We start from the raw sequence: 27,279 nt of genomic DNA, 5'->3' as shown, positions 1-27,279 counted from the left end.
AAGGATACCAGCAATCACAGAATGGGCAGAAACAGAATATAGTTCAATTATAAGGAAGTTAAGCAAGGAGAGAAGTTCAGGGAAAAGGCAAGGGGTCAAATGGGTCATAAAGTATTCAAAGAGAATGAGAACTAAGTATGGTTTATTCAATTTGTCCCTGACAGCATTTACAAATTATAAATATCAAAGCAAAGTATAGTCTATGTAGTGCTGACATTCATTTGAATGCCTACTATGTGGCAGTCCTTCTGAAAACCACTCCACGCATATTATTATATGTGAAACAGATAATATTCGCCTTTCGTATATAAAGAAACTGAAACTTAGTGAAATAAAGTAATGTGCCTTTGTTCACATGGCCAGTGAGTTGCAGATCTGGGATACAAATAGCTTTGTAGGATTCCAGAGGCCACTCCATTAGTTAATAAGCATAATAAACATAAAGTAAAATATGGTAGAGTTTTAAAAATAAATTGTAATTATGCTTTGAATCCTTAGATTTGAGTGATTCTTAGTACCAGAAAATTTTTTGAACTTTTGTAAAACATGGAAGCCTCCTTTCTCATAATCTGGCTGTTTTGATTGAAAAAAAAAATATATATATATATACTTGTACACTGCATTCGTTTCCTTAGAATTTACTATAAAATTGGTAAAAGTCATATATGCAATGATTTACACTAATGTACATATATTTACACTTATGCAAAATATACCTTCATTGTATCTTTAATGTGACATTTTCATTTTGAGCCTACAAAGAGGAAAAACACTCAGAAGTCATCATTTTCTTTGTTTTTTTTTTCTTATCTCTGCTTTCCATTCTAGCATAATAATTAGTTCTGATTAGACTACTTTGGTTTAACTTTTGGCTTTGTCACATTAAGTAGGCAAGATATTGGGCTGTAGGGAAGATATTTAACTAACCTGAGCCTCCATTTTCTCACCTGGAAGCTAAAATTATATTAGTGCCTACTTTATCTGATTCCTGTGCAAACTAAAAGTGATAGGTTGCACAGACCTAAAAGTAGTGTTGGCACATTGTGAGTCCTCAATAAATGATGATTATCATTATTCCAGGTTGCCTCCATCTCAACATGGTGGGACAGGAAAACTTGTGCTTGTGTTGGCATGGAGTGCAGAGCCTTCAAATGTATGCTACCATCTCTTCTTCCCACCAACTGTCTTCTCCTCTCCACCTTTCCATGTTCCCACTTTCCATCTTTAAAATATGATTTAAAAGTGTTTTTGTGACCATCCTGATTAACCTTATGATATTTCATTCACTCAAGTGTTTTCTCAACTCTTAAGTCAATTGCTTCTCAAGGTTCTATCAATTTACAGTTCCTTTGTACATCAAGTTTCATGTGTTTTCAAGTTATTTTTCCCACTCTTAATTTTTTTTTGTTATGATGTGATGGAAATATAACTGGACTAGTGTTGGGAGACTTAAGCTTCAATTCCTGCTCTGATACCAACTAGTTGTGTTGCTTTGGACAAATCCTTTATGTTGTCTGGGTCTTATTTTTAACTTCTGGAAAATAGGGAATTGGGCTAAGAATAAAGCTAACATTAAATGATTTTTGTGTGCTGGGTACTTTTCAATTAGTTTTACAATAACCTAGGAGGTAGGCTCTATAATTGTGCCTATTTTACAATGAGACAACCAAGGCTCAAACTGCTAACTAATTTGTTTCAGTTGAACTGGGTCTGTTTTGAGTTTGTACTTTTGCATCATAAAGGTTCTAGAAGGTAATGAACTTCTTGGAATCTAGACTGATGCTTTGGAGTTGTTTTTGTTTGTGTATTTTTAAACGTATAATTCTTATATAAAACAAACGCAATAGTCTCAATTGCCCATCTACTAGAAAGCTGAAAGTGTTTAGGTCTGTTTTGAAGAACTAGAGCTAAACAAACTTTAGTTAAATTTAAAAAAATCTGTTATGTATGTATAAGATCATTATCAACATTTTAAAACTAACTTTTAAAAATATTTGGTTTTGAAGAGCTTTAAAAAATATAAAACTCAGACTTTTGTATTCTAAATTCTTTGGGGATGCTTAGTTCTTTCTATGCCTGTAGAAATATGTTACCGAGTAATGTTCAAGATTTTTTTGTTCTTAACCTTTACAAAATTATGTTGACATTGGGATAAAGAATTGTGTTTTACTCTCAAAAATCTGATAAAGGTAGCAAGCTGGTACTTTCACCATCTAAGAAAAGTAGACCATTAGAGAACTCAGAGCTAGACTATCTCTTACAATTAAGCTGGTTATTTCCCCAATAATGTCAGGAAACAGAAGAAAATGTACAAGACTTAGAAGTCTCTACTTCCTTCTCAAACACCTTTCTCTCAGATCACTGCATAAAAAGTGTGAGTGCCTTCAGGGCTAGTCAAGATTCTAGAGAATTCAAACAAAATACTCCCTAAACCAGCAGTGACATGAATCAGGGAAGGACAGAGCTCTTGATGTTAAGAGACCTGAATTTGAAACTAAGCTGCTTCATTTTCTACTTGTGCCTGTGACTTATAATTATTACACTTTCAATCACATGCAAATGCTCTGTGAAAGGTACAAAGATGGAATGAACAGGAACTTTGTCCTAAAAGAGCTTATGATTTGAAAGGGAGCTAAGGTATGTGCTTCTACCCATGCTGGACAGTGAAAATGAATAAGGATCATAAGAATGTTTTGTAGTACTATTTAGCCCTATGTTTTCAGTTTACAATTTCATCCATTTGAAATAATGAGGGCTTTTCACGAGAGTCTGAAGACTGTATCACAGTGAACAAAATATCTTAAGAAAAAATATTTTGTTGCCAAAAGTATCAGCATCACGAATATTTCCACTTTGGCTGTATTTCTATCAAGTTTTGCTTTTATTCGTTAAAATTAGGCACAAATTAAAACATTAATGATAGTTCTACTAATAAACAATTTGAATAATTTATATAGGTCTTTCTAAGTTTCAACCTGCTTTCACATCTACTTTCTCATTTGTTCTTCATAGAATTCATGTGGTAAGAAAGGTACTAGCACCTAATTTGATAGATGAGGAAACTGAGACTCAAGGTCATTGTGCGATTTACCCAAGTTCAGCCACTGAGGTAGAGTTGGAAATAAAACCAATTTATTCATTCCAATTTCTGTTTTCTTTCTTAAAGATTGTGGTTTCCAGCTTTTAGGCTCTGTAGTCCTAGAAAGGCTGCACATTTATTTCAAATGAGTAGTATACCCAAATAGACGTAAAAAATTAACTATAGACTAAAGAAATACATTCTCACACATATATTCACTATTATTTCTCTATGCAGTTAATACTTTATTATTACAAGTATAATGTAATCTTATTTAAGAAAGTAATTAATAAATACTTTTTTGTCATTATGCATTTTCTTCAACTATCATATGGAATGTCCATTATTAGTTGTTATTAGTATTATTACCATGGAAAAGACATACTGCCTACGCCTCTAGAGGAAAATTATCATTATTTTAAATAAAATACAAGTCAATTAACTGAAAACAACGCTACAGAGAAAGCTTTTTTCTTTCTTTTTCTTATTTTAAAAATAACTTACTGCTGATCAATGTTTTGGAAACCTGAGGTATCTTTGTAGTCCAAAGTGCTATTTTTAGTTTGCACCCAAAGGCCTAGAATTCTTATATTGACACAGATGACCAAATTTTTCTTTTGACCAGGCTGTTGATAAGACAAGATACAGAGGTCTGTTTCTGTCTTTATTTTTGCAATTGCTCATATGAGATATCAGAATATTTGTGATGAGGTGATCCAGAAAACAAAAAATTTATCTCATAATTTTATATCAGATTAAACAAAAAACTCATTCTGCTACTGACACATGAAAGGGTACAATTTTTTTCATTTAACTCTTCAATACAAAGAAGGAACTTCTGCATAGAGGTTTACAAAATCTGTGTTATGTTGGACAAGAAACAAAACAAAACAGCAAAAGTAGACCACAGGGAAGAAAACCACACAGGAGAATGATAAAATAGGGAAGAGGATCATATTAGTCCTCTTTTTCCCCTCCCCTTCCCACATGCCCTTCAATGCTAAAGACACTTTTGCCAGAGAAAGGAAGAGCTATTAAGTATTATGCTGGTATATACTGGACAGTCTCCTCTAACCAAACTGAGAATCATGGTCTTCTGACTTATCACAACAGAGGCAATTAGGTACATTTTAAAACAGTTGAAGAATTTTAGGATTCCTCTTCCATTCTCTCACACTTGAACTTTACTCCTTATATTAACAAAATGGTACACAAGTTTATATGATTTATTGTTCAAAGACAGCAAGAATACAAATGTCTGCAAAATGTGTAGGGTGATATTCCCATTAGTCTTTTATTTTAACTCTTTCTTAAGTCTTAGTATTGCAGATAAGTGGTTGACAGAAGTATGTCTTGTCAAAGATTCAAATAAGGGAGAAAAATTATGCATTTCTACTTTACAATGATAGTGTTATATTTCTTAGGGAAGTAAAAAAGAAATGTAATTTTAAAAACATTTTTCGTGAGAGTTAATAGGAATATAAATTTTCCCAGTTTGTCTTCATTACATTCATCATTTCATGTATTCTGCTTTTTTTTTCCCCATTAATTTCATTTGTTTGTTGTCACTTCTTACTGGTTAATTATTGGCTCACTTATAAAAAAATACATGAAAATGATTTACTCTTCTAAAGATTAATAAGTAGAGATTTCTTTTCCCATCATAAAATGGATGATGCACTGAGACTCTGACTGAAATTTCAAATCATCCAAGAAAATAATTTAAAATTATTTTTAAATAAAGAAAAAACAGTGTGCTTTAATACCCAGAAAAGATAGCTGACATAATCACATAAATATTCCTTACCATCTTTTTAGGAGTTTTAGGAGGTCAGAACTGGTAGATTATGTTTAGAACATTTTTCATATTGAAAGAAGAGGGAAAGCAGCTGGTAAAATTTAATAAATACAGTCTGGAATTTTTTTGAGGTTTTTAGGTGGATTAAATTGTTATTTATTTATACAAAATCATATACACATTTTTAAAATTGGTGCTCTACTTGAGGGGAAACAATATCCAGTCCACTCATTATTTATGGTGGTTGTTTCTATAAAATCACTAGGAACACTGAGTTAGTGAAAAGTAAAGCTTTGCTCCTAGGGGACATACAGGACTAGGTTCCTGTGACCCTGCAGCCACAACATTTACAGCAAATGATCAATATATGACCTTCTTTTTAATGTGTGCTTCTATTTAAATACACTTAAATACATACTACTTAATATGTACTGTTGATTCATTAACATTGAACTCATGTCTAAAGGCACTATAACTCATGCCTAAATTAAGCTTATCTAATACACATATTTTTCTCTGTATGGCACGTCATAGACTTCTTGCACTTAGGAACACTAGATAGCACTTCAACACTATGCTTGGGGGCAATTTTAAACAGTGAAAACCTATTTTCTCCCCAAAAAGGGCACAAAAATGAGAAAAACATGGCACTAAATAGACTGTGAAACACACTTGTCCCAGTATGAGTGCCAAAATAAGAAGGCAGAGTGTCTTCTTGTTTGACCTCAGTGAGAACACTCACATCAGATGCCTCAAATTTTTTCACATGCCTACCAATGACCATGAAGGAACTTTATTGATTTTGGGGTTACAAATACATTTTAATAAGGAGGAAAATTTGCAAATATGGAGCCCTTGAATAATGAAAATGGACTATGTCTTGTTTACCTTTGTGTCATTGGTAACTACAGTGTTACCTTGCATATAGCAAGAACTCAGTACAAATATGGCAAATAAATGGTAATAGTCTTTTAATATTTCAATGGGTCTCAATTGTATTGTTTTATACTGTTTTATGCCCTTAAGAAGTTTGTGGTATGCTAAGTTTGTATAATTGAACATTTTCAAACAGTATGAATACTTGCTTAGTTAGGCTCATAATCATTTCCCCTTGGAACTTTGAAAATATTGCTCCCTATGTCTGGTATCTAAAATTTATGGAAAATTCTGATGCCAATCTAAGTCTCAGTCCTTTGTATTGTACCTGTTCATTGTTGGAATTCTAGAAATTCACATGTATTTAAGAGTCTTTGAACTGGAACACTGATATTTTTCTGGGAAATTTTCTTCTTTTATATCATTGGTTATTTCTTTTCCACCATCCTATTATTTGCAGAAATCCTATGAAATGAGTTCTAAACTTCTGAATCTGGTCAACATATTTCTTAAAGTTTCTATTACACATTTAACTCACTGTACTTTTGTATTGTGTTCTGCAAGAATAAGTTGCTTTAAATTTCCAACTCATTTATCTTCAGTTATGTTCATTATACTATTAAGTCCAAGTGTTGAGTTTTTTAAAAATTACATATATAGTCATTCTGAGTTAACTTTTATATATGGTATGAGGGTTAGGATACAACCTCATCTTTTGCATGATGTCCAGTTATTCCACCCCATTAGTTAAAATGATTATTTTTTTCCCATTGAATTGCCTTGGCACCCTTGTTGAAAATAAATTGACCACAAATGAAAGGGTTTCTTTCTGGACACTCAGTTCTATTCCATTGATCTAATATTTCTATTCTTCTGTCAGTATCACATTGTTTTGATTACTGTAGCTTTATATTAAGTTTTGAAATCAGCAAGGTCCCAACTTTGCTCTTTTCCAAGATTGATTTGGCTTTTCTGGGTTGCTTGCATTCCTATATGAATTTCAGAACTAACTTGTCAATTTCTGCAAAATGGCTGCTTGGAGTTAGATAGGAATTGCAGTAAATATGTAAATCAATGTGGGGAGTATTGCAACTTTAACAATACCAAGCCTTCCAAATTCATGAACATGGATGTTTTCCATTTGTTTAGATTTTCTTTAATTGCCTTCAACAATGTTTTGCAGTTTTCAGTGTATAAGTCCTGCACTGCTTTTGTTAAATTTATTCCTAAGTAATTTATTTGTTTGGATGCTATTGCAAATAGAATTATTTTCTTAATTTAATATTTGAGATTGTTCATTGCTACTATATAGAAATGTAAGTGATTTTCATATACTGATATTACATCCTGCAACTTTGCTTTATGGTTCTAATAGTTTGTGTGTTTATATAGTCCTTAGGACTTTGTATATACAAGTGTGGGTAAAATTGTAACATTTCCAGAGTCTCTAGCTTGGCTTTGGTGCATTTGCATATCCTCAGGGGTGGAGAGAAGTTCATCTCCATGTCAATGGGTAATTACCTGGGCAACCAAGGGCGTGTCTGAGCCTGAGAGGTTAAAGGGAGGGGCTGGTTTGCTTGCTTGTTTGCTTCTTCAGGAGCAGAGGAGAGAGACGGCCCTGGACTGTAGTTTGTAAGCAATACACGGATTTTAAGCTTTATTTCTCCCTTTGACTGATTTCGGTTTTTAGAGGTATATTGTGCCAGGATTTCCTCTCCCTGGACTTACAACAAGGCTATGTCTTCTTTGTATAGAGTTGATTTTATTTATTTATTTCCAATCTGGATATCTTTTATTTGTTTCTTTTACCTAATTTCTCTGACTAGAACCTCTAGTACAATGTTGAATATAAGTGGTAAGATGGGACATCTTTGTCTTATTCCTGATCTTGGAGGGAAAAAACATTCAGTCTTTCACCATTAAGTATTATGTTAACTGTGGTATTTTTTGGAAGAGTTCCTTTATCCAGATGTCAAGTTCCTCTCTATTCCTGGTTTGTTGAGTATTTTATCATGACTGGATATCAGATTTTTTCAAATGCTTTTTCCAAGTCTACCAAGATGATATGTATGACTCCCAATAAGAGCCTTGGACTCCAAGGCTTGGGTGCTTGTCTGGTTGGCAATACTCAGTACATGTGTCACATCCATTTTTGGGAGAATTAAGCAATATCCATATGATTGCACTAGGGGAAGACAACTGTAAGCTTGTACCTTGTTTCTCTTGGACTCTGTCCTGTGTGCTTTTTCCACTCCTGATGTTAATTTGTATCCTTCCTCTGTAATAAGATATAATCATGAGTATAACAGCGTTTCTGAGTTCTGTGAGTCCTTCTAGTGAATCATGGACTGGAGGGTGGTCTTGGGGACCCTCAACAGAAGATAATTTAAAATCTTTGTTTAGTAAGTACAGCATTTGGACTTCCATAGGGACAGTGTCTATTAACTATTTTTTTCTTTGTGTGTATGACCATACTTTGCTGTTTCTTTTCATGTCTCATAATTTGTTGCTGAAAATTGGACACTTAAAAATGTAATATGGCAATTCTGGAAGCCAGATTTCTTCCCAACCTCCCTCATGGCTTATAGTTCTTATTTATGTTTATTGTTATGGAAGTTAGTTTGCTTGGTAATTTTTCTGAACTAATTCTGCGAAGTCAGTAACTTTTTTTTGTCATGTGTGGTCTCTGAAGTCTCTGCTTAGCTAGTTCAGTGGGAGCTAAAGATGAGATGGGGATTTCCTTAAATGCTCTGAGCCAGTAATTGTCTTAGCCTTTGCCAAATGGTTCTCTGTGCCTGTCTGACACACTTTCCACATTCTGGTAGTTAGAGTTCTCCTTAGCCTTCACTTCCTGCTTGCACAGTGCCTTAAGCTCAGTCAGAGGTCAGAGAAAAGGGCCTTCTCAGGTCTTTCCTGGACATGTGCACAGTCCTGCTATGCACTTTGCCTTGTAGATTCCCAGAAATATGTTGGAGATATCTTGAAGCCTTCCATAGACAGCTCATTTAGCTTTAAAAAAGTTTTGAACAATGATTTTTAGTCAGTTTCTTGTTTGCTCCAGCTGTTAATCCTAACTCAGGCAGCTGTGGAGTTAAGTAATTGCCACTGATTTTTTAAAAATAAATCCTCTGTGGAAGAGGCTGCTCAGGCTGATTGAGTTCTAAGTCAAGTTAAACAAGGGCAAGTCCTATGAGTGAGGATTTCCAGGTGTTTTAAATTTTTTCCCAGGATTTAATTCATAGAGATACGACTGAGTGATGACATGGAGAGGCCAATGTCATTGAAAGAATTATACTTACATTTCCTGTTAGAAGGGGACACAGTGAACCCTGTAGGGCCACAGAGGAAGCACCAGATGTGGTGAGGAGGAGTAGGAATGAGAGGAAGGCCTAGGCCAGAACATTTATTGGGGTTTCTGAGAGAAAGGGAAGGCAGAGCAGAATAAACAGTTTAGGACTGGCCAGTTTGAAATATTCTGGTGGGCTTTGGACTATAGGGGTGGTCTTTAATTCCCTTGCACCTGACCTTAGGATGACTTAAGGCAGGAGAAACACTGGCTCTGTGTGTGAGAGTCAGATAAGAATGCAGATGGGGCCAGAGCTTTGAATCTGCAGGTGAAAGGTGAGCTTTAGGTAAGGTGACTTGTAGGAGAGAGGTTAACATGTGGCTGATAGTTTGGCCCTGGGATTAGTAGATGACAGACACACAGAATCTAAGAATATAGTTAGAACACCAGGGAGCTGCCAGATAGGTCAAATAATGATAATTCTCTTGTGGTGGAGATTTTGGGGGATTCCAAGTGTGTTCTGCCCTTCCATTAGATGTCAGCTGCTGTTTTCATAAGCATTATAGTTGCAGTATAATAATAATATGTTATTATTATAGGCTGTTGGTCTTCAAAATTGCTATGGAGCTGGTGGGAGGGGAATAGAGTAAGTTAAAACACCACAAAGCTCATTGTTCTTACTGAGAATCAATCATCTTTCTTTAATAAACACTCCTTGGGTCGTTTTAAACTTTTTAATTTCGAGTTCTGAAAATGTTGATTTATGTAATATTTGCCAGTATGCTCATGGCTCTTACAGGGAAGGGGGCATTTCTGAGGTCTTTATTCTGCTACTCCAGAACAGTTTTCCCTTCTCTGTCTTTTGTTTGTTAATGGTGCTTAAGGACTCTTATTGTCTGTGTTTGAAAAATCCTCTTTGCTTCAGTGTGAATGACAATTCTGGTTACAAATTTTGGTGATTGTGGGTGGGAAGGTAAGATGTGCACACAGGCAGGGTATGCTGGACTTATGGATATGGGGGCTTGGGTGGAACCAGTGACCTGCGCATTGTCCTGTTTCTCCATCACAAGTGTTTCCATAGCCCAGAGCAGTAATCTGCTCTTCATGTTCAGTGTGAAGAGATTCCAATTTCCCAGCTAACCACCCCAAAGAAAGCTAAGTCCTTCTCCCCCTCCTTGTACTAATTGTACATGACCAAGAACAGTAGGACTTCCACAGCATTCTCCTGAGTAGATTTTGTGTTGTGATTCTCTGTGTTCATCTGATCCCTTTGCTTTTTATCTTTCAGTGATTCCTCCAAACTTTTGGACCACTGATGATATGCTTATTCCTGATTCATTGATAACAAGAATATTCCTTCATCCTTTTTCCTTCTCTCTTTTCGTCTTCCTCTTCTTCATTCCTACCTTCTTCTCTTCCTTTTCCCCCTCTTCTTCCCATGTATTTCTTGTCATTTCTAGAGATTTGGGCAGATAGGAGGGGATGACCTGGTCCATCTTTATCTTACTCCAAGTCTGAGCATTATGTATAAAAATGAAATATAAGAACTAACTAAAATGAATGATAGATTAAGTTGCAGTATACCAACAGAGTGATACATCATACAACCATTAAATATGTATGTTTGAAGAATGTTTAAGTCCATGCAAAGTGTGTGATACATAAAGAATAAAAAGCAAGACTAAAGACTGTATTTATAGTAGGAGCACAATAACAAACAAAAGAAAGCATTACTAGATCTCTAGAATAAAAAACTGAGTGGAATATATGAAAATCTCAATCAAGCCATCACGTAATTATAGAATATGTATCCTATCATTTAATGGTTAAGCCAGTTCCTATAATTCTTTTAATGTTATGCTCCTGAGGTAATCTAATCACTTCATTTTGAACTTCTTTTTGCTTTGCTCACTCAGCTATAGCCACACTGGCTTCTTTTTTATTCCTTGAACACATCAAATTTGCTTCCACTTCAGGGTCTCTCCCTTTATGGTTTGCTATGCATGGTAAACAATTTCCCCAGGTATTCTCATGGCTTAGTCCCTTACTTGATTCAGGTTTTTGATCTAATTTCATCTTATCAGCTGTCCTATAAAAAAAAGGATCTTTGTCTTCACTATCACTCTCTGTCCCTTCACGCTTTTTTCTTTATAACACATTATTATATCAATATATTTGTTCATTTCTCCCCCTACTATACTGTGAGTGCTTTGAAAGCAGCAATTTTGTCTTGTTCACTGTTCAGGGCCTAGGAAAGTGTGTGGCGCTTTGTACATTCTTCATAAATGCTTGTTAAGTAAATAATTTTATAATGAGTGTCTGGCATAAAACACCAATCTGTTACTTTTGTGTCTCATTTTAATTAATGAAATATACCTAGGTCATAACTTCCTATTGAAGTTTGAGGAGTTACTATAGAATATGGAAATAACAATTTTTTAAATGTAAATTTTTAAACTTGGTTTTTACAAATCATATTTTGTTTAAGAACTGCTAGTAATGGAGGACACTCTCATTCTATTACAGGTTTGGTTTTTTGATCTGCCAGAAAAATTAAATAAGGTAAGTGAGTATATAATCATTTGTTGAGTGCCCACTATACTGAGTTTTTATACATAATGTGAAACATTATTATCCCTAATTTTCAGAAGAGGAAGCTTAGGCCAAAGGGGATAAAAATCATTTGACCAATGCTACAAAGAAATAAGACATAGTGTCTGGATTCAAACCTAGGTCTTCAAACTCTAAGTCTAGTACTTTCTCCCTAGATTGATTCATTGATTTAAAAAAGTATTTATTGAGCACCTACTCTGTGCCAGGTCCTATTTTATGTAATAGGGATACAGCAGTAAACAAAACAGAAAAAATCTGCATGCTTTGTTACATTCTAGTAATAAAAGAGACAGAAGAATGACAACAAATTCATGAGTAAAAAGTATATGAGATGCCTGTGAGTAGAGTTATGGATAAAATGAAGCAGAGAAAGAAATATGGAGTTCTGGAAGAGATATTGATGGCGGTGGAGTTAGCATTTTAAATAAGGTGGTTAAGGAAGACTTCACTGAAAAAATGGCATCAAGCTGTGATCATCTGAGGAAAGGACATCCTGAGCAGAGGGACCGCAAGTGTAAAGGCTTTGAGGCTACTGGGTGTTTGATGTATTTGAGGAGAAGCAAAGAAGCCAGTGTGGCTGGAGTGGAATTCGATAGCGAGAGCTGCAGATTTTGAGGACTTCGGCTTTTACTGTGGATAAAAGAAGGAACTATTGGACAGTTTGGAGCAGAGGAGTGAGGTGATATGATTTATGTTTTATAAGGATTCATTTGATTTATGTTTACTGAACAGGTTTGGCTTCAAAGAGTGAAAGTTTAGTTTTATGCATCCTACGTTTGAGATGCCTGACATCTCAAGTAGAACTATTGAGTAAACAATTGGATATAGGGTCTTGAATCTAAAAGAGAGGTCTGAGCTGGAGATATAAATTTGGAAACTGTCAACACATTGATGATATGTAAAATGATATGTTTGCATGAAAGTACTTAGGGAATGAATGAAGATGGGGAAGTGGTCCAAAGATCGAAACCTGGGGCTCCAACATTAAGAATCAGCAAAGGAGGCTGAGAAGGAGCCCTCCACAAGGTAGGAAGACAACCAGGAGAAGGAGATGTCCTTAGAAGCTGAGAGAAGCAAGTGCTGAAAGGAGGAGGAAATAGTCAGCTGTGTAAATGATCCAGAACTGGTGTGTGTGGAAGGGAGAGGAGAGAGAGAAGTATCTGGGGATATGCCCTTTTGTTTCAGTTGATAGTTTTCTTCCACCTCAAATCCTCTGTAAGTCCAGCCTGCAGTGATGTAAGGTGATGGGCTGGGTTAGGCGCCACGGCTGACTTGTTTTTGGTATGTGTAATCCTGTTCCTCCTCTGCCACAGTTACTGATGATGTTTGTGAGGAACATTTCCATGGGCATGTGTGCATTTGCTATGCCTGGCTTGTAGGCAAGTAAATACAAATGCTGCTTTAACAATTTACAGTACAGTTGCTCTGTGGCCAAAAGCAGAGTTGGAAATCTGCCTCCAACTGCCTTCAGGATAAAGAGCAAACTCCTGAGCATGCCATATCAGCCTTCATCAGATGGCTTTATTTCTTGCCATGCTCCCCCTTCTCCATGTCCTCTACCTTCCCCCTCCACACCTCGCCCAACATACCCCCACTCCGCTTCATTCACACTGGGCTTCTGGTTCTCCTTTAGGCACACTGTGCTCTTCTATGACTCTACCCTTCCCATATGCTATTCCTTATGTTTGCAATGCCCTTCCCCACTTTTGTACTCAGAAAGGCACTGCTGGTCTTTGGAAGATCAGTTCATGTAGGATTTCCACTGTGAAGTCTTTCTGATCCCCAGGTTAGAGTACTTACTTCTTTCTCTGCTTTCCCCTTTCCTGTTTAATGTCCACATTGTATTGGAATTGTTTATTTATCTGACATTTCTCATTGGTTTGTATAGTCCTCAAAGTCAAGGTTCTTACTTAGCTCAGCATCCCCTACTCTGCCTGGCACACAGTAGGTACTTAGTGATAATAATAGCTAACTTTACAGAAAAACCTTATAATATGCTTTTTGTGTGTGTGTTGCATGCTTTTGTGTGTATTTTCTCATTTTATCCTCATAATGACTTTTTGATGTAAGTAAGGTTTATTGTTTTTCCATGCTATAGATGAAGAAACTGAAATTCACAGTGGTTTTGAAATTGCCAAGGATTACAAACCTCGATTTCAAATCTAGTTGATTGCACGGCCTGAGCACTTAAATAAAGGAGAAACGTAGGAAGGGTTAGGAATGGAAGTTCTGTTTTGGTTTCCTGGTGTCCCAAATTCCCAAATTATCATCTTTTATTAACTAATGTATCTTGCATTTGCCATTTTTCTAAATGATGATATGGCATCCTTTCCCCTTTCACATGTATTACAGTAGGCTTGTTTATCTAGGAAGTGTTCAGAAGGGATCTGTGTACTGGGCATTCCCAGAAAGGTAACTATGGCCAGGCCTGGTCCAGGCAAAGGCCATGTGTAGTCAGGAGCATGGGATGACAAAGAAGGGGAATCAGTGAAGAAGCAGGCTGCCACATTGTCCAACTGGAGGAATCTCTTATTGGGATCTCCTGTGAATGGTGCACTCAGGGAAGATGGTAGAAAGAAATAGATGAGTGTGATAGTGAGATGTGTATGTCAGTTTGGCTAGAACACAGTTGTATTCAAACACTATCTGGGTGTTGCTGTGAAGGTATTTTGTAGATCTGATTAACATTTACAATCAGTTGACTCTAAGTAAGAAGAGATTATCTTAAAAAATCTGGATGAGGCTGCTCCAGTCAATTGAAAGGCTATAAGAGCAGAACTGAGGTTTCCCTGAGGAAGAAGAAATTCCACCAGTGAACTGCAGTGTCATCCCCTGCAGGGGAGATTCCAGCGTGTCCTTCCTGACAGCCCGACCTAAGGATATCAGACTTGCCTCGCCAGCTCCTGTAACTGTATAAGCCAGTTCCTTGCAATGAATCTCTTTCTCTCTCACCACCTTTCTATTTCTCTCCCTCTCTGTTTCTAATTCTATATACCTCCTATATTTTATATTTTATTTTTTTATTAAGGTATCATTGATACACAATCTTATGAAGGTTTTTACAACATTCACCCATATTATCAGTGCCCCCCGATACCTCACTGCAGTCACTGTCCATCAGCGTAGTAAGATGCTATAGAGTCACTACTTGTCTTCTCCGTGCTGTACTGCCTTCCCGTGTATATTTCCTATATTTTATATATTCTACTGGTTGTGTTTTTCTGGTGGAATCCCAACTGACATAATGAGAAAGTCAAAAAAGTATCTAGAAGGAAGCTGAAGAGAAGAAAATGGCCGAGTAAAGGAAAGAGAAGAATATGATAATATAATAGATAGTATGAAGGAGCATCAAGGAGGTGTTTGGAGGATTACTTTTTATCCTTTAAAATTCTGCTTAGATGCTTCCTGATCCACACTGCCTTCCTTTGCCTCCTAGCCTGGGCAATTATTCTTATTCTTTCTTGCCTGTTGTCACCTGTCATGGCAGAGGGATTATAATTGCATGCTGATATGTGTGTGATCCTCACATCCCCTGGTGTGTCAGTTTTGAGACCACGGGGTATAATTAATCTCTTTATCCCTAGCACCTAGCCCAGTGCTTGACTTATATCAGGGCTGAGTAAACACTTGTTGGTAAGTGAATGAGAATTCACCGCCTTCGGTGCTCAGGGAAGCGCAGCCAGGGTCCGCTCATGGAACAGGGAGGCTTTCTGGAGGAAGCAGCCTCTGAGAACCCAGAAGGGAAACTCCAGCCGGTTGTCTGGCTCTCTTTCCCTACATCCATTTATTGGTGCCTTCAGGAGCACAATTCTCTGGATCCCCTTCTCTGCAAGGTGGTCCCACCCACATACATCATGTGCCTGTAGGAAACTGGTAATGAGTACCTCTACCTTGACCCTGCTTCCCTGAGAGAACTGCTGACCACTTTACATACCCTGAAAACTCTCCCCAGAGTATCCTGATATTCTGAGGGGCAATGTGGATATTTCCATGTTTACCAGAGACTTTCCCTGGGCTATGTTCATCCTTCTCTTTTTTGACACCAGGGTTTGAACCATTTTTGGAGGACATAGATATGCTGGATTGGTATCCTCTTTTTTCAAAGTGAGATGCAAGGATCTTTCCCTGCAGCAAAGAGAGAGAAGAGGTTCTTCTCGAGGGAGAGCACCCACTCTAGGGGGTTGGGTAGTGACTTCCTCCTGTGGACTTTCCCCCCTCTGACAGTTTTCAAGTGTGGCTCACCTCTTGGGAATTTCAGAAATAAAAATATGAAACTCTTCCTTCCTTCTTTTAGGGTGTGAAACCCTTCCTTTCTTCTCTGTCTGCAATTTTTGAACTTATTTTATTGTGTTTGCTTCTCATCTCTTCTTTATTGGAAGCAGAAGGAAGTAGGAAACTCATGTTTATTTATTGAATAATGAACACCCCACCTCACTTTTTAAATATAGCAGCAACATCAATGTCCCACTTCCGAGGTGCTAATACATTTATATGTTACTCAAATATTTATTCCTACTACAAATACTCGATTTTGGCCAGCAGGCTGTGAGTTGGTGTTGGCACCCAGTGCCCTGTGCCAGGTTTGAGTAGGACTGGAGCCCTCTCCATGGGCTGGGCCTCCTTCTGGGCTTCTTTCATGAGCTAGAAGCTATTTCTTCCATGCCAGTCCTCTGGAGCTGTTGCCCATGGCCCCTCTGCTGCAGATCATTCTGTGTCTTATAAGAGGGACGAGGATGGGGACAGGATTGCTTCTTATTGCTCCTCCCACTGTCTGTGCTGCCAGGGCTGCTAATTGCTAGTAGGAAACCATTTCTCAGAATTTCCAAGAACTAAAATTGAGATTAAAAATGAAAATGTAATTGGGTAAATGGCTGATTCCAGGACTGGGTGAGGAAATGGTACAAAATGAGCCTGATGCATCTCTTAGTGTGCAAAAAGTAAGGGAAAGCTTAAAAAAAAAACTAATTGAAAAACAAACCCACTTTGGTATGTGTATGTCAAAGGGGTACAGGAGTCAATCAAAAGAGATGCCAATAGCTGAAGCATTAACAATTTGAGAAACAAAATAAAGTAGCATTTGATTATAACCCAAAGTATAAAGCCAATATCCATGAATCCATACTGATATAGATAAATGATTGATAAATACATAAATGGGGGAGAAGAGCCAAATCTTCCCTGCAGAAGACATCCAAATAAGTTGTGTAAATCCTCTGTTCTAAAGGAGAAGAGTTAAATTCCTCCCTCCTTGTGTGTGGGTCACACACATTGGCTCCCTGGAACAATGTAGATAGTGCAGAAAGGCAGAAACGAGTAACTTTAGAGCAGATAAACACTTGTTTAGCCAGGTGATCCAGGTTAACATCAATAATAATTAGTCATTTGATTGTATGTACTCTTGATATCATCTGAAAATAGCCCTTTTCCTCTGTGATCTTCCTTTCAAATCCATAACCACAGCCTTAACATGAGAAAACCATTGGACAAATTCCAATAGAGGAGCATCCTATGACATAGCTAACCAGTATGCTTCAAAACTGTCAAGGTCATTAAAAACCAGGAAAGATTGAGAAGCTGTCATGGCCAAAAAGAGCCTAAAGGGATATGATGACTAACGGGAATGAATGTGGTACCCTGGATGGGATCCTCTAACAGAAAAAGGATATTAGGTAAAAACTAGGAAATGTTAATAAGTGTAGACTTTATTCAATAATATGTATCTATATTGCCTCATTAATTGTAACAAATGTACCATACAAATATAAGATGTTAACAATAGGGTATACTGTGTAAGGGGGAGGGCTATGCGAACTCCACTGCTTAATTGCTCTGTAAATGTAGAACTGTTGTGAAAAAAAAGTATGAAGAAGATCTGAGGACATGAAAGGCATAAGGGCCTGCTGTGGTCATATAGGTGTGTGGAATTAAGTCATAACACACATGCATCAATCTGCTAAAATGAAGGCTAAGACATTGCATACTCGTTATGCTGTGTCACCTGCTTCTTGCCTCACATCTTTCTAGTGAGTCTTTGGCCACTGGAGCTTGGTCATTGATTCTCATGGTCATGTCTTGGACTGAGAGAGAGAAGGAAGGGGTACTTTTCCATCTTTCTGAAATCTGCCTATAGCTTAAGGTTCTATTTTTCACGGTTAAGACAGTACAAAGGAGTGACAGAGAGTAAGTCACCCCCAGGCTGAACTCTTAGGGTCTTCTCACCCTCATTCTTCAAATTCACAACTGCCTTTGATAAAAAGGAGAGTAGATAGTCTGTAGAAGGAAGATATCATTCTACATGCCACACTGAGGTTAATATGCCCCTCTTGACATAAAACTACTCATTATGGTTGAGCTGTAGTTCCAAACCCTCAAGAATGTTAAGTGGAAGAGAATTACTGAAAAGGACAAGGTTTTGACATAAAGAAAACCTGAAAGGGGGCTTCCGGGAACTTTAGGTTCAGGAGCAGCTGTGCCTAAATTGAGAATTAAGAACTGAAGGGGTGCTGAAGAATATGCCAGAAAACAAGTAAGTTGTTTATACTGATACATTTTGCAAACTGAAGTCAGGAATCATGGGAGGCACGTATGACAGAGTTTATAGGGACAAAGGAATGAGCACTTTCCACTGAGGCTGCCTGAGGAAGTCTGGGTCACAGAATCATTGAGAAGTGAAGAGGTTAGGAAAAGGCCGACAAGAATAAGTGAAGGGGAGGTGAGCTGGGATCCTTTTTGCTTACTTTTTGTGACTGATGTGACTAATTGCTCAACCAATATCCATTCTTTCTGTTTTTCAAACTAACTGAACCCCTATTTTATTATGTGGAAATATGCCTAATTAGAAAAGCATTTCTAATTAGAAGAAAGCATTTCCCAGCCTTCTTCAGCTGTGAGTAGCCATGTGACACGGTTCTGGACAATGAAATGCCAGCAGAGGTTCCTGGGAGGGGCTTCTGAGACAATTCTTTAAAAGGAACAGAATTAGCTGCCCTTTGTTCCTCCCCTTTTTTCAGCTAGACCATGGACTCAGTATTTGATATGAAGGAACAGCCTTGCCACAGTGAGGCAGCTTGAGGAAAGGAAGAATGATGGAATGGAAAATTAGAAAGAACCTAGATACTTAGGGCATCAGAGTGTTACCATACTGTTCTTGGGCTGCTAAGCTCTGTGCTCCTTTTGCATGAAGAAAATGAAACTCTTGAATTGTTTAGGTTACTACTTGTACGGTTTGTGTTATTTCTAGCTGATCCCAATTTTAACAGGTAGACCTCTTAATTAGGGCAATTGTTGCATACTATCGAAATACTTTGAAGCAATGACCGAGAGTACGAATTTTCAGGACAAATCAGATCTTTGCTATACTCCATTAAAGAATATAAATCTTTGTAATGTAAATCTTCCTGAGTAAACCTCAAACGAAGTTGGTGCTGACATTTTCGTTTCTTTCCTAACTGAAAATGATAGCCCTTGTGGCTAAGAGGCAGCTGTGGTAAAACGAGGTCAGAGGATTTAACGCTTGAGGATCATTCATTTGTCATGAGCCTGTGTAATCTTGGGCAGCTCTCCACTTCTTCATACATAAAACGGGGTTAACAATACCTATCTTGTAGGATCATTGTGAAAACCGAATGGGATACGCTGTGTGTAAAGTTTAGCAAGCTTTCCGATGCATTGTAAATACCCAGTAGAAAGTGGTGGTTATTATTTCAAATACATTTTTTAAAAGCTTTGCAAACTGTAAAGAATAATACAAATATAAAGGATGGTTCTTTTGACTGCAATTGTGCCAGTTATTAGGCTATTGCCTTTTAGCTCTGAGCCCTCTTTTCTAGACTCTGCTCAGAAAGTCTCGCGGAGGCCCTGACTCAGCAAACCCCGCTCCGTTTCGCAGCGGTTCCCTGCTACGCTCCCAGCAGGGGAACGAGAGTGAGACCACGCGAGGCTGAGGCCGGAGGAAGAAGGGGCTCCCTTCCAGTCGGCTTCCCCCTGGCTTCCGATCTGCTTCCTGTTTGCGCGTGTTGCGCCGCAGCAATGCCTTGACTGCAGGTTACAGTTTCTCTGACTCCTGAAAACGTTGTGCTCCACCTAGGAGATACCAGCGCCAGCCACATCTCTCTCTCTCTCTCTCTCTCTTTTGTGGAAAGGAATGACCATTGAGGGGGAAAAAGCGAGGCAGAGAGGCATGGAATAGAAGGTAATACATACGTAAACTGCTTTGTTAATTATTTTATAACTCAGAAATTAGTACAGATACTGCCCTACTTACATGCACAAAACAACACGATAAGGTTTCAAGAGGTGTTGCTGTAGGCCCGACTGAGGATTGCAGTCTTTGGTGTTTGGAGTGTGGGCTGTGGTCCTCTTTTTGGATGGATCACTGGGTGTGTGGCATAGTCCATGCTTTCAGCCAGATTTGAACAGAAGAATGGCCACTGGGCCCAAAAGAGTGAATGAAGTGTTTGTTTTCCTTTGTCCTGGAACTACTTAAGTTCCTTCCCACAATGCAGTGCCAGGTGGGGTTGTACTTCTTGTCAAAGTCCTTCTTAATATGGGCCACAATGTCCTTCTCTGAGTTATATTTCTCCCACGCTTGAGTAGCACACTCCACCGAGGCCTGTTGATCACGGCCTCAGACGTATCTGCATTTTTGATCACTGCCTTTCAGCCTCACTTGATCAGCCTGGAGCAGAAGCCAGCCTACACTGCAAGGGTCTCCAGGCAGAGGCGCTGGCAAGGCTCTGACCTGGCGGGAGCTGAGTCTCAGGTTCCAGCGCCTCCTTTTAGCACCTCTCACCAACACCAGCTGAGCACCAGTCCCTCTTCAGACCTCTGTTTCAGCTCTGCAGGGCCTCTCCCCAAGCTTATACATTTCAAGAATTCCAGCCTCTGTTTTGCAGCCATTGGGGTATTAGCTGTTTCATGCAATTGCTTCCCAGTGGTGAAGCCAGCCCATTTAGCTTGTGAGAGCTAGTTGTTAAATTTTAAGGAGTTTTACAAGTCAGTTGATAAACAGTTGGTAGCTGGAGATCTGGCATAATGGTGGGAGTATTTACACTAAGGAAATTGGCAAATGCTCCAAATCAGGTTTCCTCAACCACAGACCTGGTTGTAAACACTCAACAGCCCACTAATTACTTAGAGTTTTTTCTTCTTTCAGTTGCCAGGTAAATTACTTTGTCTAGTTAAGACTGTATTCATTTTTCTCTATTGAATTAACTAGCGTGTATTGTGCATCCTGAATTGACCCTGACTGATACATAATCTGTAGTAGAGTTGTGTGTGCCTCTATCAATCCCAGTTGTACTCCATGAAAACTGGTGTGTGTAGTTTTTTGTTTTTGACAGAGAAAAAATCTTTTGTAAAAAGTGCCTGACACCTAGAATTTTATAAATACTCAGTTAAGACCATTTGTGTTACTAACACAATTTGTGTTAGTTAATATCAGTTACATGAGTTGATGCTGGTTCTGAGTCTCCAGTAGCTACGTGGAAAGCTATCTTGTGTGTTTTAGGATGTAGTTTGTAATTCTTTTTTTTTCTGTATAAAAGGGAATGAGAGCCACCAACTACATTTTTCGCTGAGCAAGGAGGATGACATGTTTCTTGAAAAAAACAAGTAAATGAAATCCTGTTTTAAACATGTTAGGGCACTTCAGGTCATAAGGAATCCTATTATAAATCTTTTAGAAGAGGGACAACCATTGCTTATTCTGGCACTGATAACAGATTTGTTTTCACATGTCAGGTTTCTAAACAACAGTGGATACTCAGTATCTCTGATTCCTTAAGATACACATTCTGGCTCTTGATAACTTATGCTTTCTGGTTAAGGCTTTTGATCTCCATTTTAACTTCATAATTTTGCTTATTAGATCATTGGCTCTCCAGAGCTTTGCTCTTGCTCAACATATCTGTGAGACTCCACAAAGTTATGTTCTGAAAAGAGATGCCAGCATTCTAACATAATCATCAAAATAACTTGTAAGAAAAAGCAAACTTTTCACACAAATCCTATATTTGAAGATGCCTTCCTTCCAATAACATTCATTAAGCGACCATCTGTTTGCCTTTGATTATCATCTGGACCACTAATAAGCAAGTTTAATCTGAGCAGTGTTATTTGCACGCTACTTCTAAATTTAGTGCTTTTCAAAGAAGTCAGCAAGGCTGGCCTCCAGGAAATATTGGCTTTGATGTAACATCTGGTTTTCAGGGAGTTTCTGTGTAATGCCCAACTGGGGTGGGGAGGGAGGTGGACCAAAGAGCGAAGGGAAATCAAGTAACTTGCTCAGAGTCATGTAATTACTTAATGAGTCAATGTGGATTACCTGCGGTTTCTGTCTGTGCCTAAAAGTCCTAGCTGAGTATTTCTGTTCTGTATGTTGTATAGACACTGTATATGTAGACATAGCCAATCCCCATTTCCCCATCCCCCCACAAATATTCACAAATAGATAAATATGTGGTTCTGTAAAACTAGTTGTAGATTTGTTTGCATCATTTTTTTTGGTGTTTAAATATTTTGAGAAGAAAAGATATTTCCTTGCATTATCCTCCCCTTCATTAAAAAAACAGTTTTTGAAATAAGTAAACTCTTACTGCCTGCAAATACTTCTCTACTGATCTTTTTCCTTGCAAGGGAAATGGAGGGTTAAATTGAATGGACATCTCACTTGAGTTGAGGATAACTAAAACGCATCATCACTAAGCATTTTCAGCGTTCAGCCTTTAACCTTCTTAATTGTTTTCTTGATTTTTCTCTCCTTTCTCCTTCCCTGGGCTGGAGATCACAGAGCTATCAACACCTAAAATGCGCGACTATAAAGAAAGCTCAAGGTTATGATGCCTTTATTATAAAAACAATTCTTTTTTGTTACTTTACTGGGTTGATAACATTTTATAGTCAATATTTGATTTTAATATCCTTATACCAATTATAACATAATATATTCAATCTAATTAGTCCTTTTGGTTTTAAAGGTACTTTCACATTTATGGCTTAATTTAATCTTCTTAGGTTTTTATTATAAAATAATTTCCATATTATGTATGCTTAGAATTGTTTTCTCATCACCTAAAGGAACACTCCTAATTTTTGTACAGGCAAGCATCTTAACAAACATCTTAACATCTTTTAAATGAAGAAAATTAGAATTCTAATCTGACAGATTGGGGTTTAAGTCTTGGCTCTCGTGGCTATGTGACCTTGGCCAAATCATTTGATCTTTCTAACCTTCTGTGTCCTCATCTGTGAAATACCTTACTCATAACACTGAGAGAATGAAATGAGATTACACATAAAACTGTTAGCACAGGGCTCTGATACACATTAAAAAGGTCAGGAAATAGTCCTCAATTTTCTTTTGTTCTTTTTTTTCATCTATAACATATATTAGTGTTCTGTTCTGGATCCTGCCTGATTTAGAGATTTTAGGAGAATCACAGCCACATAGTGGGGTGAGAGAGATCTTGGAAATTCTTAGAAAATTTAATTAGAAAATTAAATGAAGTGGTGTGCTAGAGACTTTTGTAGTTGCCTGGACAAGATCCATTCCTTGTGCTCTGGATGTTGCCACCCAAAATTCCCTTTGAGGAATTTCCATATTCTTTCTTTAGAACAACTCCACTCTCAGCTCCTTGTTACTGAACTTTGCCTAATTTCTTTTGCACATTATTTTTGCACTTAGTCTTCACTTCTGTCATTTGTTCCCACCAGCCCCCACTTGACAGGCCAAGGCAGTTATAACTTGGGTCTAACTGCTATTATAGGGATGCCATTAGGACAGATGCTTGTCCTTGCCCCATACTTTTCAGTAGGTATATTACTGTCTTCTTCTTTTGAAAAATCTTGCTAGTTGATTCATTCATTAGTTGCTTCATTCATTCATATATTCACTCCATCAGTAAATGCCTACTGAGCATCTGTGATTTTCCAGATTTTGGGAATATGGCAGTGAACAAAGTAGCATCCTTTATTGCAAGGGGCTTACATCCCCAGAGGATTTATAGACAAATAGACAAAATTAAAGCAATGTTACACAGTGTTAAAACTATCAAGGGTAAGGATTTGGAGAGGGAGGGATCCTAATTCACATAGTGTATTGAGGAAGGAACATTTGAGCAGAGATTTGAATGAAGTGAGGATGGGAGCCCTGTGAATATCTGTGGGAGGAACATTCACTGAGATGGGCATATGCCAGGAATGTTTGAGGAGGAATGCAGAGGCCAGGACTGGAGGATAGCAAACAAGTAAAAGAGTAGGGAGAAGTTAGGAGAAGCAGGGTCAGGCTGTGTAGGATTTTGAATACATAGTTAGGACTCGAGTTTTTTCCAAGTATGGTGGGAACAGTGATATCCTGGAGCCTGTTTACACTCCTCACAGGATCCGACTGTTACCATCTCCTCCCAACCCTGTGCCTGGTGATTTCACAGAGATTATTAAACAGTGACCAGCATGCCACTGGATGGGAAGCTCATGGACAGTTAAGAGGAGGAGAGGCACAATCCCACTCACCTTTTAAAATGATCGCTCTGGCTGCTCTGTGGAAGATGTTCTGTAGGAGGCCAAGAATGGAAGCAGGAAGACCAGTTGGGAGTCTAGTGCTATAGTCCTGCAAGTGTTAATGTTCAGAGTTTGGGAGTAGTGATAGGATATGCATGAAATAGTGGAATGTAGGATGTATTTTGGATAGTGATATGCTGAAGTATATGCTAAAGAATTAAGCAAAGGCATGAATGAAAGAGAGGAGTCAAGTATGAATCCAAATGTGGGTTCTGAGCAACTGGCTTAATGGGGATGCTGATGATGGACATGGGAAAGCCTAGGGAAGTGGCAGATTGGGGTAGGAATTTATATTTAAAAATTGTAGCTTGTATCTCTGTTTCTAGAGTAGAAAAAACAGGAACAATGGAAAATAATTACTGGAAAGAATAACCCTTGTTAAAAGGCTACACAAAGAGGAGGATGGAACTTGAAAGTTTCTAGTTGGTCACCTTATTGTTGGGAGTGAAGCATTGGAGTTGAAATCCTTGAGGATAGGTATTAGCCTATCAGACAAAGAGCTTCTTTCTTAGAGCATGAAAAGGTTTTTACCTAACATTAAAAATCCACCTCTTGCATAAAGACCTCAAGCAAACATATAGACAGAAAATAAAAACATTTAATTATTACCTTACCACTGCTTAAAGAAGTTGCTGATTATAAGGTTTCTACTGGAGTATTCATCCTTCTTTTTTAGGCCACTATTACAGTGCTGAAAATAATGGAATAATTTCTCTGGTCAAAAGAGCAGGTGCTGGAGCTCAAATGCCTGGGTTCAAATCATAGCTCTGTGACTTTGGGTGAATCGATGGGACAGTCTTTCTTTCAACTTGCAGGTCTCATAGCAGAGAGGAAATACACATAGCTAATAACCATCTGTTACTTCTTAAAGCTTTCTTTCAAAAGAACAAATGTGACTTTGCTTGCATTTCATTGGCCAAAGGCAGTTATATGATCAAGCCTGACATCAGCAGAGTAGGGATATTTAATTTTGCAAAAAGGGGAACACGAGTCACAAGTTCCAGTCTGATTTCAGTCTCCTTCAGAGAGTGACAGCAGATATTTTGAACAATAACACAGACTACTTGAGGGTAATATAAGTACAGTGTAATACAGGGACCTCATCTTTAGCCTCTAATGGCTTAGGATCTTAATCCTCTGGCTCCATGTTTATCATTACTGACAGCATTAAGATTCTCTTCAAAATGAAAAATTCTCATTAATACCTAGAAGGAACAGTTCAGATAATTATAGTCATGGCAGCTAATTAGAAGATAATGACTTTCCAATCTTAAGGATTTTAGATTAGCTCTAATAGTAAATTTCTTTTGGAGGCCTGAATTTCTGTGGGTTTAGTGTTTGGATTTTAGAATTGCTAGGTACTGCTTGGATTTCTTCCCTGGCTGTCTCATAGGCATGGTGCAGCAACTGTGCCGCTCATATCATCCCCTTGGTCTCGTCATTTTTCTATGAAACAAGGTAGACCGGTTGTCATCCACTTGACTCACAGTCATGTTGTGAGGATTAATGAGTTAAAGTTTGTAAAATGTCTCCAGCTACTGAAAGGTGATAAATTAAAGGCATAATTATTAGTATTTTCCCATCTTTATTTAGATTTGAAAGGCCTTCCTAGTCACCTTTGAGATTTTGACATAAGCCAGCTTCTGTGATGAATTTCATCTGTTTTACCTCCCTTCTGTGTGACATTTCTTTAGCCTCGTCCCATCGCAACGACTCTAAAAAAGGTATGTCAACCTTAACCTTTCATGTCTCCATCTATTGAGGTTTTTGGCTTGACTTATTGTTATTTTGTATATTTTATTCTACCATTTACCCAAGAATGGGCTCTCAGACCTCTGCTAGTAGCTCAGTTACACAGGGGCATAAAGAAAAAACACTAGTCACATGTTTTTTTCTATGTAGTGCCTGGTAAGTTCATAGGGTACTTCAATGATTAACCAACATTATTCACAAACACAGGCTTCCAGTGAGCTCTTCATCTGAAAATCTCATTACTAATTTAAAATAGAGTTCAAAACAAATGTTTATTATTAATATATTCAATGCATTAACATATAGGTACTCTCCATCTCTGGCATATAGAGAGAGTTGAGTGAGGAATGTTCTATGCAAAGGTTGTAATTTCAGGGATACTGTTTAAGTTAGCACTATAGTGTCTGCTGGGATTTTGTCTTTGGGGTGTGGAAGTAAACTTCTCCAGCCAGGCACATTTGGTTTCTCTGAAGAACATGGAAATAGATGGCTTCCATTTTCACATATTGCCACTGTAAGGGTGGACCTTTCTGCAGATTCATGTTCCTCCTTTAAAATTTGCGTCTGCAAAACTGACTCACATTAGATTCCTCTGACCCCAGTCATGAGTTACTAGCTTTTCTTTAACATGGATGGAGGCAGGGTGGTATGGTAGATACCACTGAAGAGTTGAGTTTATGTAAAATATTACATATAGTGAAGCTCAAGACTAACATGTAAAATAGGAATGAGAAAATTAGGGGTTCAAGTTTTGGTTCATTATTATATTCAATCAACAAACATTTATAAAGAGTTCATTAGGAGTCATATACTAAGCCTGGTGCTGGGTACATCTTGCCGCTTGAGTAAGTTTCTCCCTTGGGCAAATCACTTGAGGTTTTAAGCCTCAGTTTCCTATCTATAAAATGGGACTAAAACATATTGTTATGAGCAACTGTCTTAGTTTTCTTTTGGTTGACAAGTTCTAGTGTCTCCTTATTCTTGTGCCTTTAACTCAGTCATTCATTAACTCAGTACTAATAGGAATGTAACCTCAAAATTAAATCCTTGGAATCTTTTTGTTTCTTACCCATTTTGATTCTTGACTCAAATTATTTCCCTGCTTTTACTGTGTTCCTGACCTTTCTGTATTGTCTACTATTGGTTATAAGTAAAATCCTTTCCTAGGCTTAAGATTTGGGCTCTGTGGGTTGGCATTTGGCTTTTTCTCTCCATCACTTCTGATAACCTTGGTGTTATCAAGCCTGTAACAGAGCCTGATTAAGCCTTGTCTGGTCCTGACAACTAATTCTGCAGTTGGCCAACTGGACAGGTGAC

At 37.8% G+C, this 27,279-nt stretch overlaps 1 pseudogene; it reads right to left on the bottom strand.

The window, feature by feature from the left end:
- Positions 1-20,052: 20,052 nt before the first annotated feature.
- Positions 20,053-26,964, bottom strand: LOC108390688 (dynein light chain 1, cytoplasmic-like; annotated as a pseudogene).
- Positions 26,965-27,279: the final 315 nt, after the last annotated feature.

The sequence above is a fragment of the Manis javanica genome, chromosome 5 (assembly GCF_040802235.1).
Source record: "Manis javanica isolate MJ-LG chromosome 5, MJ_LKY, whole genome shotgun sequence".
NCBI lineage: Eukaryota > Metazoa > Chordata > Mammalia > Pholidota > Manidae > Manis > Manis javanica.
This window is presented reverse-complemented; position numbering and strand designations above follow the sequence as displayed.